This window comes from Pavona decussata, unplaced genomic scaffold (genome assembly GCF_977016875.1).
Source record: "Pavona decussata unplaced genomic scaffold, jaPavDecu1.1 SCAFFOLD_127, whole genome shotgun sequence".
Lineage (NCBI taxonomy): Eukaryota > Metazoa > Cnidaria > Anthozoa > Scleractinia > Agariciidae > Pavona > Pavona decussata.
Window position 1 is genome coordinate 1,843,520 of NW_028145541.1, and position 8,165 is coordinate 1,851,684.

At 39.2% G+C, this 8,165-nt stretch overlaps 1 pseudogene across 1 annotated transcript in view; it reads right to left on the reverse strand.

Moving 5' to 3' along the window:
* LOC146469157 (cilia- and flagella-associated protein 45-like) overlaps positions 1–7,922 on the reverse strand; it is a 45,541-nt pseudogene extending 37,619 nt beyond the window's left edge. Inside the window, exons 1-12 of the transcript XR_014867322.1 lie at positions 7,889–7,922; positions 6,620–6,687; positions 5,899–6,060; positions 5,103–5,189; positions 4,493–4,761; positions 3,996–4,103; positions 3,100–3,183; positions 2,503–2,616; positions 1,974–2,053; positions 1,704–1,817; positions 847–1,023; positions 238–704 (exon numbers count right to left, since the gene is read on the reverse strand). The product of XR_014867322.1 is annotated as a cilia- and flagella-associated protein 45-like (transcript). The remainder of the gene's footprint in view (positions 1–237; positions 705–846; positions 1,024–1,703; positions 1,818–1,973; positions 2,054–2,502; positions 2,617–3,099; positions 3,184–3,995; positions 4,104–4,492; positions 4,762–5,102; positions 5,190–5,898; positions 6,061–6,619; positions 6,688–7,888) is intronic.
* Positions 7,923–8,165: the final 243 nt, after the last annotated feature.

An 8,165-nucleotide genomic window follows, 5' to 3' on the forward strand; every position in this document is an offset into this window, starting at 1 on the left:
GCTGTATCAGTAACTTGCAGATATAAGTAGCCTGCGTGCAGACGTCTCGTATTTCTCCCTACGTCCGTTTTTCAACGTAGGAAGAAATACGAGACGTCTGCACGCAGGCTAGATATAAGTTGCAGTTGTGGTTTGCCTACGGTTTACTTCAATGGTTTCTCTTGGCATGTTGTTGTGCAAGACTCATTGTCGAATACTGCTGAGGATTAATTAGAAAGAATAAACAGCTAGCTTTACCTTTCTAGCCTTTTCCGCGCATTTAAAGAAAATTTAACAAGACGTTGGCATTTTTTTATCACGCTCATTATTTAATTATTTCGATAGCATGCTCTTTGTACATGTGGTATGAACACAGCTTCTCTGTAAAAAAATGAAAATATTTACAGTGTAAGATAAATGCGACCAAGTAACACAATTACTTGTTGAAATTCCGTTCTTCCTCTATAAGCAATTTCTAAACGTAAAAGTGACATCTTTTACTTAATTCAAAGTTGAAGCGACAGAATGCTTCAGTACTCTTATTATATTTAAGACTAACGTGAATTTGAGAAAAAAAGAATTAGATGGCGAATCAATACATCCGGGACAGTGAAGGCGGTGGAGCCTCGATTCTGCGAGCAACCTCGTTACAGTATTTGTCGGGAACACCAGCCCCTCTTAATTCCTGGAGTTTTCTCTTCTTGATTTCGTCCAATTTCTGTCGCCTGAAAAATACAATAAATAAATAAATTAATAAAATGAATGGCTTGTTAAAAGTAGTCTCGACTTTTCTACTTTTCAACTTACTAGCATAATTAAAAAAAAACACCTCTAAACAAACAAACAAAACAAATAAGACTGTCATACCTAGCTTTGGCTTCCTGGTCCAACTTGATTCCCTCTTCAAAGAAAGCGTTTTTAGCTTTGACTTTATCTTTCTCCTTTTCTCGTATCTGTTGACGGACTTCTTCCGCGTGCTGATGGCGCCGGATATTCTGGATTCTGTCACCTTCTTCGTCTTTTATTGTCTGCTCTTCTTGTGCCCTGTAGATATGAACATCCAGGTTTTAAAACATCCCATCTCTTTGTAATTACACAGCAAACGTAAGTAACACCGGTTGTACATTTTCCCGCGGTTGGCACCGGTTGGGAGTTTTCCCGCGCTTAACACCGGTTGCACATTTTCCCGCGCTTGGCACTGGTTGCATGTTTTCCTGCCCTTGGTACCGGCTGCATTTTTCCCGCGCTTGGCACTGGTTGCATTTTCTCCCTTGAAAAAGTGCCATGTTTCCCCGCCCATGGCAAATGTTTTCCTGCGCAATGTGCGCATGGCACCGGTTGTTTGTTTCTCGCGCTTAGCACCAGTTTCCCATCGATTACGTGTTTTCCCGCGCTTGGCACCGGTTGCATGTTTTCCCCCGTTTGCACCGGTTGCATGTTCCCCTGCACTTGGCGCCGGTTGCACATTTTCCCACGCTTGGCACAAGTTGCATTTGTCTTCGTTTCGTTATATATGTCGCATGCCTTTTTCTCCGAGATTTCATGGGTGTAATTTTAGGAGTCTGCACAGAGGCTGAAACACTCTTGACCAAACATCATTGCTCAAAGCATTCCTTGTGTACGAAGTTAAGAAGAAACATTTTCAAGGGAGCATTTCTCATGTTTCCGCAGGAAAGTTTCCCCAGTTAACGTTAGAGGAGGCCTGGACAATCAATGTAACTCACCTTAAAACCCGTTCGAACTCCGCCCTGTCTCTTCCAGCTTGTACAGCCAAAAAGTGCTCTTTATTCTTGACCTGGTCCTCGCGAGCTCTACGTAGCATTTCCTCTGTTGCTTTCCTGCAAAAGTAGGAATTTGTGTTGAAGTTAGCCGGACACATTGTTACAGTGTAAATAACTATTCTGAGTATACCGTGAGTAGCGCGGAAAGTCAAAAGCAATTCTCCTTTGGCTTGGTTTGTTTCAGATGGGTTTTTTAAACAACGAATTACGTACTTTTTCTCTGCTTCTTCTTTTTCTTTTCTCCTCCATTCTCGTTCAGCCTCCTCTTGATTTCGTTTGGCTCTAAGAGCATCCTAGAAAAAAAAAGAAATTCAACGTCAATTTGCAATGTGGTTTTTCTCTTTTATGAAAGATTTCAGAAACCCTCATTCCTTTAAACTCCCTCTGGTTAGGAGTTACACTCCACAATTCAGAAACGCGTTTTCGAACTTTGAAAACGCACTCAAATTCCATCTGATTCTTACCATAACTCACTCGTCGATACATTTCAGAAAAAAAAAAACAACCTCAAAATGCGTCAAAGTTGAGATAACGGTGCGTTTTTCAAATTAGGCTCTTTTTAAGTCAGTGCTGGTAAGGGTGAAAGAGCAGGGGGAAGTATAATCCTTACCAATAATGAACATCTTCAACCTTTCTTTTTTCATTGCCAATCAGACAAGCAATCAATAAGGAGCCGAGTTTTCACATTTTGCACTAGAGCTGATAAAACCTTGTTGAACCGGAAAAATTATTCCCAACGTACCTTTTCCGCTTGCTTGTCCTTAGCTCTCTCCTGCTGAGCACGAAGACGAGCAATTTCTTTTTCTTTCTCAATTCTAGCAGCTTCCAATTCTCGCTGATAGGCTTCCTCTCTTTGCTGCACAAAAATACACACAAACCAATAAATAAAGATTTCCAAAGACATTCAGAACAATTCTGAAGTTCTCAAGAAAATGATTATGCTCCATACGGACCTTCAAAATCATGAGAGATTTCGGGGAAAGTATCGTCATTTACTGATTTTACGTGGACTTTTCATTTCTCACATTGGTTTGAGTTTAAATATTTTTGGAAGTATGTCAGTTAAGACTGTAATAGCTCACATTTTTCAAGCTGAAGTAAGAAATTGGTCCGTAAGAATGCATTGGAGTAACATCGAAGTTTTCAACCTGCAGGCATAAGACTCACACCTTAAGTGTGAGAGTTAGCAGGTATAAGTTGCTAAAAGTCGAAACAGGCTGACTGAAGTAGCCTGAAAGTAACGATTAACAACAGGCTGCTAAAAGTAAGAGCAGCGAGAGTTGTTACTTTCGAAACTTCATGGCAAAGTGTTAATTTTACACAATTACGTAGTACATACCGCTTTCTCCTTTAAATAATTCATGACTTTGATGTCTTCCAGTTGTTCCTGCTCTTTTTTGCGTTCTTTCAGAACTTGCATCTCCTTATAGAGTAAACAAGATAACATAAAATTGTCAGGGGCACCCAACGACAGTTTTCTAGATCCAGTCCTTTGAAACACAACTTTAGGCTATGTGGCCTTGCTTTTAAAGCTCTGTAGGTTCATTTCAGGCCGCGCAAAAATATTTTTATCTGTTTGGTCATGCTAGGGTAACTTGAGTATTTTCGAAATTTCAAGGGTTTTTTTGTCCATTTCCCGAAAATCTTATCAAACCTTAGGTCTTATTTCTTATTTTCAATTTTAAAGGGGCAGTGTCACATTTTTTGTGTCATTTTGAATAGCCAAAAAAACATATTTGCATTGGTGGAATGGTCAAAATAATTATCCAAAACTTTGTGTTAGCAATAACCCTATCAGTGCACAGACACTATAGTATTAATTATCTTTGGCTGCGGATGGCTAGGATGGAAATGGATTGCAACTTGAAAAAAATGCCCTTTTTTCAAGCTGTAGAGAAGTCACTAAAACCTAATTATAGTTTGTTCTTTCTCAGAGGAATCCCTGAGTATTTTCTCCCCAATGCTCTAAGAACAATTTCATGTTAGAAAAAAGGTTCTTCCTCAATTATTTGAGCTGTTGTGACCAAAACACAGCAAAATCGATACGACAGTACCCCTTTAAGACAAAAAAGTCACATACATGTACACTGTACATGCACAGTACGCGTCTCTACCACAAAACCCTCCAATTGGCATGTTGCAACTTCCAAAACATTATCTAGTATATTAGCCCGCCCTTCAACTACCTTTCATGCCTCACTACTGATAATCAACAGGTATAGAATGAAAGAATACCTCGTTAGCTTTAGCTACATCTACCATCAAGTTTCTTTGTACTTCACGCTTCTTGATCAGGTTCTCCATGTCCTCTTTTTGCAATTTATCCAGATATTGTAACATTGCCTAACAAGGAACAAAATACTGTCAACACCTTCCACTCTACCTTTCAACTGTAGCATTAAGGCGCCCCAGGTCAAACGTCAAACTTTACATGTGCAGAACCTAATGTACATGAGGAAAAGCTCTTTTTTCCCTAATTTGCATTAGGCTCAACAACAAATAAAGTTTGACCTTTAAACCGTGCTCAAGAAATCTGGTGATTTGCTTTCCCATGTAACTGACACCCCCCTCCTGCCCTCCTCTCTGCTGTATCCTGATCATGACAACCCCATCTGACACTACCCCCCCCCCCCCCCACCCTGTCTGTACAGCATTCAGAAACAGATAAGCTTGGTAGAGCAGTTACAACCACTCAAAATCAATAACCATTTACTTTAGGAATTTTAAAGTACCTTTGTTTCTTGGTCCTTTTTCTCGCCATCAAGCAGCCTCAGTTGAACTCTATCAGTAATTTGCTGCTGCAGAACCTGAGCCCCCTTAAGTCTTTCAAAGTGCGCCGCTTTTTCTCTCTCCTCATACTCATTCAGGGCTTTGCATCTCTCTACCTCCATCATCTCATATCATCAAGGCGTTTTTCTTCATCCAGCTGCTCTTTCTTGATCTCAACCTTTTCAATAAGCTGTGCATCGCGGATTGCATGACATTTAGCATTCAGTATGAGCTGGAATGGAATAAAACAGGCATGGATTAAGATACAGTATCTGATGTCTTTAATTTTTTAATTTTATTTTTTGGAGGCACAATGGTCCAGTAGTAACTGAGCTGTTCTTTTTTTGTTTTGTTATTAATTTTACAGTAAGTTACATAGCATTGTGGCAGCTTTATGCCCCACTGGGACTGGAGAGAGTAGAGTCCTCAAATGTCAACTATCAAATGAAAGCCATTGATAAGTCATTTTCTGTGGTTTATGATCATATCATTTTGTTTCTTCTGCTTTTCTGAAGGTTAAATTAAAATCAAAAGAACAGCAGAAAAAAAAGGTAATTAGACAAATTTTGATACCTCATTAAGCTTCTTGATTTCATCTTCTTGTTCCTCCATCTGCTCTTGTGCCTTCTCTAGCAATGTACCACTCTTTTTCTGTTGTTCCTAAAGTTATTAGGGGAAAGAGTTTCAATAACATAATTATGCAAATGAAAATCAACAAAAGTATGGCTTAAAACTGAAGAGTGTGGAGACAGGCCTTTATGCAGAAATTGAAAATTAAGTTTCCAAGTGGTATGGTTTTAAATGAAAGGGTCTGTTCATAGCCAAGACCATGCACACTTTAAAGGCAATAGTGAAACTGTGCAAATTGGCAATTTTTTAGTTGCTTTTAGTGAGGCTATTAGTGCAAAGCTTTTACCATGAAAATAAGTTTTCATTTATATATTACAAACAAAACCGATTTTCACATTAAAAGCTTTGCACTTAGCCTCGCTTTCGTAATGGGGTTCAAAGCAACTCGGAAATGGCCTATTGTGCAATGTTTGTGCAAAGTGTGCCTATATAGAAGTTATGGCCAGTTGTTCTGGCTGGGAAATTCCAAAGGTGCTGGTGTTGTTGTGGCCTGCGAGCAAGCTCTCTTAAGATCAGCTGCGAGAGGATTAGGGCAGGAGAATGCCCCAACCCTATCGTGGCTGACCTAATAGAGAGCTTGGTCGCAGGCTATTGTTGTTGGTTTAAATTAGGAGAGGAAACAGAAACTCTTAAGGGGGGAAGGGGGTGATAATTTAAATTTCTAAAGGCAACGCAGTTAAAATATCAATGTCACCAATGGCAGGGTATGGATGTTTCCTGCAACCACCAAATAGTTTACCTGCTCCAGATCAGAAGGCTGAGCATTCTCTTTCCTCTTTAGCTCCATAGTCTGCATAAAGTTCTTTCGTTCTTCTGAAGCATTCTGCTCATACTCTTTTCTCCTTTTAATCTCCTCCATGGCAAATTCTCTTTCCTCTTGTGTAGGGACATGTGATGCTGACTGTAAATTATAAAAAAAAAAACATTTTTAACATCACTTGGTTTATTAAAGGATTCATGTAAATTATGTGCTATGGTATAATCTAAAACCATGCTCAAACTTGGATCAACACTTTCAGCTCCCATATCAACATCCATATTCTTGTCAATATTTTCTATATTACTTCTAATGTCACTAATAGGAAGAATTCAGTTAAAAAGCAACACATTTCATTTCTGGTGATCATTTTCTTTGTTCTCATGACCTGAATGCTAATCAAGGAGTGATATTGTAAAGAGAAATTATATGCTGATCAGTACTGGGACTTAAATGGTTAACTCAAACTCTCAATAACTTGAACTAAAGGCAGTTCCACTTAAAGATTCTTTAATTACAGTAACACAAACTTTTTCCTAACCCAACCAATTTTGCTTTTCCCTTCATTGCTGAAATTATTGGAGTGTCTTTGTATAAACTTATTTAGGGGTGTCTGATATGGCAATTGTACAGTTGTGATCTCTGGCCTACTTTCACAAATCTCACTAAAAGCTTTCAAAAAGATGCTCTTACTAAAACTCACCTTTATTCGGTGAAATTCTCCGACCTCTAGAATAATACTCCTCCCTGAAGGATCTTCTTTAAGGGACTCTACACAAAATTAAACAGATTATTTCAATCATAAATACAGTAACTCAAAAAGGTACTTGTATTACTGACTAATTTCTCTCCTTTTAGCAAATTTTGAAAGGAAAGCATCCATACAGTCTACCAAAAAAAAGTTGTCTTCATGAGCTAAAAACCTGGAACAGCTGAAGAAATATTGTGTTCAGAGCTGACCAGATTGTCTGTTGCCTTGGTAGCATGCAATAAAACCTGTAAGACACCTATAAAAATTTTAAATGTGGCTAAATGTAATTTAGGCAAAGTTAAAAATATCGAGGCAAGTGCTGGTCAGCGGTGCCCGCATGGCCGGGACATGCGGGGGCGGCCACCCCATTTCACAGGGGCCCCTGGGTTCTTACAGCTCACATGTTTGTGCCAGTTCAGTCATTTCGCATCTGTTCACTTGCCGGAGCTTGTGCTGTCTAAGTTTGTTGCTCCCAGTCCCTCCCACCCTTTGGTAAGTATGGTTTGTGGTGCGTGTGGTAGTATTTTTATTCGTATTCTCAGCTGTTACCTTCTGTTTTATCTCCACTGATCTTTCAGTGTGACGGTGCCGGGTGGTTGCCGCTCACAGGGTTGCCATGGTTTCCCACCTTGCTTAGCTCACTTCACCTGTGGCACCACCGGTCTTTCAGGCACCAACCCCCAAGCTCATCTACTAACGATGAGTTTAATAATGTTTTTGCAGCATATTTTGTATTTGCTTTGAAGGGCTGAGAGCATAACTGTTTAATATGTTGCATTTAGGTTGAGTTTTGGTTTCACTCAAAAGAGCCTAAATTTTTCCATGTGGCCTTTAATCTGGTCACTAAGTAAATCACTCTGTGTTTTTGCACTGGTTTACGCTTTTCGAGAAAAATGAGCTTAAATATTGAGTCAGCGAAAATGAAAACATAGACACTTAGGAGTGGAAAAAACATAGAGCAATGTTCTTTGATTAAATTGAAGGCTTTAATATAAGACTCTTTTGTGTGAAACGAAAATTCAAACTAAAATTCAACATACAGGATGGTTAATGTTCTCGGTCATTCAATTGGAGAATCAAACTAAGCCAATTTTCTTTCACAGACATGTTGTAAAAACAGATACATCTTTGAGATATCATGCATGTTCTATCTAGTATTGCTTCTGTCAAAAGTCGAAGGTTTCAGTATTTTCACCTGCTAAGTTTTCAATCGTATCCTACCTTCCTCCTGCGAAAGCATTGCCGTTAGCAGTCCCAAACGTGGACCAAGCGACGAGAATTGGAATGATCCAAGCCATTACACCGTATAACCGTGCGATTTGCAAGAGTCTGTTGGCAAAAGGAAAACAACTAGCTAAAACGTTATTTGGCCGGATGTAAAATGCACAAGGAAATTTGCTTGCGGTGCCATTCAATGCTTAAAGGGGAAGTATCACGGGAATTTGGTGCCATATCAAAAACTTTAAAACGTTTTTTTTTTAATCGGGTAGCATCAGCT